This window comes from Cyprinodon tularosa, unplaced genomic scaffold (genome assembly GCF_016077235.1).
Source record: "Cyprinodon tularosa strain WSP-4 unplaced genomic scaffold, ASM1607723v1 ctg804, whole genome shotgun sequence".
Taxonomy (NCBI): Eukaryota; Metazoa; Chordata; class Actinopteri; order Cyprinodontiformes; family Cyprinodontidae; genus Cyprinodon; species Cyprinodon tularosa.
The window spans coordinates 255,021-259,133 of NW_024039568.1; positions in this window are offsets into that span (position 1 = coordinate 255,021).

The following is a 4,113-nucleotide window of genomic DNA, read 5'->3' on the forward strand; positions in this document are numbered from 1 at the left end:
TGATGATTGCTCACATCATTACAAAAGAACTTTTAAAGTGAAGAAAATAAAACATTTAGGCCCAATCCCAAAACAACCCGTAACAACCACAAGCCCTTACTCACTACAGCTAGAACTCAACCACCAGCAACACACCCTGAAACTGAAGCCAGTATTGTTAGGGATTCTCTTGGAATTAGGACACCACTAATGTCAGTTATTGCGTATTTATGTATGCACAGACATAATACTTATGCCACCATAAGAGAGTAGAAAATGCATTTTTCTTTTAAACATTCATTGAATAATATATCGTAAAAAGGGTATTAAGCTGAACCTGATGAACAATCTTTTTCCATTGTCAGGTATGATTTTTCAAAAGTGATTATTAAACACAGTTGACAATGTCTGGGGTGATGATAAGTATAAAATAAAAAAATCCATAGGGCAGAGTACCATGCCATTAGATAATCAAAATTGAAGATAGAGAAAACAATGTTGACTGGGTAAAGCAATAAACTGGGTAAAGCAAACAAGATGAAGGAATGTTTCGTAATTCATGCATAGTCACACACGTGCATAGTACCATTCAGACTGAGTGTATGTTAACACACAGGAAAACATGCACTGATCTAACAAGGTTTCATTTCCATATTTTCACATTTCACAGCTTATATACTAGTCTCTTCTGAAGGGAAGGACTATAAGGTCATAATATCCATAAACCATTTGTAATTACAATGCACTGGATGGATCCCTCAGAAGTGACAAAACTTGACATGATATCCTCTAAAGTTGTCAGAAATATATGCAGGTTAGATGACTGATCTGAAACCAGCTTGCTAAAAGGAGTGAGCACACACATCTGATCCCCTTTCTAGATTTGGAAAAAATAAAAGTCTTTAAATGGTCTCTAATGCCTGCAACCACTCCAAACTCACCTGGCTTATAACTTAGCCATTCCAATATTTGCAAACTCTGATAGCTTAGAATTTGGATTCATGCTAAATCTCCCAATCATTGAAACAGCTAATTTGTATAGGCTTATTCCGTGTTAAATGTGAGTTTTCGAAAGACAAAATTGATGTCCACCTGAAAACTCCTCAATATTAGCCTATAGTGACACCAATCTCAAGCTCAATCTGATCCATAATTTTAGGATCTTGCACCAAAGCTAAGATACCTGTTGGATTTGCCCAAAACACTATTCATAGAAATTACTGTACAGATGCTATGCAATGTCCATCCCACTGTTCTTCTTATTTCCAGGATCATCACTACGGCGACTGCACACACAGAGTACCAGGAAATAAGAACTACAAACTAGACACCTTCACCCTTGTTGCTCCAAATTCATAGCACCACAGATTCAGAACCCCTGAAAGAGTGAGCTATGAATCAAAATTAGTATACTTTATCTATCTCTTTCCTCTTTGCATGCTTCTTTCCTGTCTCCTCTTTGTGAAAGATAATCACTGAACCAAGAATACTAGAACAAAGGTGAATGTACAACAAATGTCCACTTCTCAATGTTGGGTTACATTGTAATGACATTAGTTAGCTAGCTAGAGATAAACTCACCCAAGCGCCAACCTGCTCTCCCGAGCACGGTACCCACCTCTAAAGAAATATCAAGTTACCCATTGGAGTTCTAAATGGAATCTCCTGGCAATGTGGATTAATGGACTTGGTTAGCTTTAAAGACTGAGATGGATACCCAATCTTCAAAGCTAAAAGGGGGTAATATGTTGGGATATATTTCCACAAGAGAGCCCAAATCAATTTGAGAAACCATTTAAAATCACCCCCCTTTGTTTTGCACAAAGAGAAGAAAGAATGTTTGTAAACTTCCGGCCAAGGAATATTTAGCTCACACATGGACCAATCAGGTTTACAAGAAGCCTGGAATCCCATCCAGAAAATACCCCATACGTCATTCAGGGTTTAAAACCCAGAGCGCGAAATCAATCTCCCTCTTCCCCCTGGGTTTCCACACCTGTATGGAGGGGCCTGTAGTAATTTTTAGACCATTAATTAAGGACTCAGACAACAGCTTGTGTTTAGCCGGCAGGCATATTTAGTTAATTGTCCTTTACCAGGACCTATACATGTACACAACCCACCTCTGGTAAAGAATGCCCCGAGGACCATAACATACCACATTTCCCCTTCCCCAAAGTAATGATAAAATTTTAAACAAAACATGGACTTACCTAACTAAAAGCATATAGTCTGTCTCCTGAATACTGAAAATAACATATAGAATAACTATAACATTTGGAACATGTTTTAAATGTTTTTCGTTATAGGACATAATCTTTGAGCCATGCTGGTGCCTTCACCTCCCTCTTTGGAAAAACCCTTTCCATATTTTCTCCGACACTCACTTGCAGTGCTGCTATCTGTTCTGTGTCAGAATCTCCACGACATACGAACGAGGAGTGTCTGCTTTTCTAAGCTCCATAGCCATCTCCTGGGTGTTTGTAATCCAGACGCGCTGACCAGCTCTGGCCTGACCCCCGCTCTATGCCTTTTGTTGTATGCCAGTGTCTGTGCCTGTTTTAATTCTTGTCCTTGTCTGCAAATTTCTTTTGGTTTGGCCACTGTGGTTTAAGTTGACTGGGTGAGAGTGGCAAGGGTGAGTGCAGCCTTCTACCCATCAGGAGCTCAGCTGGTGATGGGCCTTGATTCAGCGGCGTGACCCGGTATGCCGACAGGGCCTTTTATGGGTCGGTGTTCTTCTTCAAGAGGCTTTTCACTGTTTTTACCGCCCTCTCTGCCTCCCCGTTACTCTGAGCGAAGTACAGACTGCTGGTGACATGTCTGAAGTCATAGTCTGTGGCAAAAGAGGAGAAAGAGCTAGAGGTAAACTGAGGTCCATTATCAGTTATCAGTATCTCAGGCACCGTCGTCCTTTCATCAAAAGATCACCATTCATGTGTAACTCACCCGGTGAATCCAATAAGGCTTCAACTGCTGGGACAGCTCTTCTTGTCGTGGCCAGCCTCTTTGACACTGGCGGAACAGCTGACTGCAGATGGCGTCCTGCTGCTGATGGTCAGCTATCTGCTGGAGTTTGGATTGAGACGCAGGTAAGTTATCACGTACTGTGTTAATGATAGGGCTGGGTATTGTTCAAAAATTTTCGGTTCCGGTACCAATACCGATACCTTCACTTCGATACCGATTCCTGAACGATACTTTTTTCGATACCAGTTTTATAATATCAATTCGAAGAAAAAGAAAATTACACAACATAAAAAGTACAAATCTTGAGTTTTATTTTAAGCTCTGATTTTTCCATTTACATTTTTCCTTTTACATAAAAAAAATTTCAGTGTCTAATATTCACTGTTACATTGTGAGGACCTTTTTACTTAGCAGTTTTCCTTTAGAAAAATTACCATGTCTGACAAACAAGCCCGTTGAATGGGATCCTGCTGACAGCGCACCGCTGGTATGTGGGGGTCTGAGCGGCTCCGACAGAAATATTAGAAGGCAGGATGAACTGACTGCACTGATTAAGTTTTCAGGTGGATTTTCCCACTTAAAAACATAATAAAACTACTTTATTCGCACTGATCACAGCAAATATAGCTGCAAGGCAAATAAAGGATAGAGTAGCTCCGCCCAACGCGCGTTAGAGCCACTTTTCGACCGCGCAGCCAGAGCAGCAAAGCTTCTTCAGCTGCGCGTCAGAAGCTGGTACAAGCAGCAAAAAGTAAGCGGCAGACGTGATTTTGCTGCTCCTGCTGCGTCTAGTTTGAAAGCAGCATGATTCACTCCGCTCTGGCTTTGCTCTGCCCACGGGCTGCTGAGAGGAGGATGGTTGCTCTGGCTGCGGTCCGCTCTTCTTGCATTCAAACACCGAGCAACTTTCTGCTCTTAAATTGTTGCATGATGTATTGCATTGCGCACTATTGGCATCAGTCTTAATAAAGTGAAGCCGCACTTTTGACCTGGGGGGCATTTTAAAGGGGTTCCACGATGCTCGCAACCAGTTCATAACAGATACACATGACACACATCATAGGCGTGACCACCTGTGTATTTTTCCTGGATGTGTTACAGCCAATCACCGAAACTTGGTACCGAAAGACGAGGCATGTTTCGATACTCTGTAGAATCGAAGCA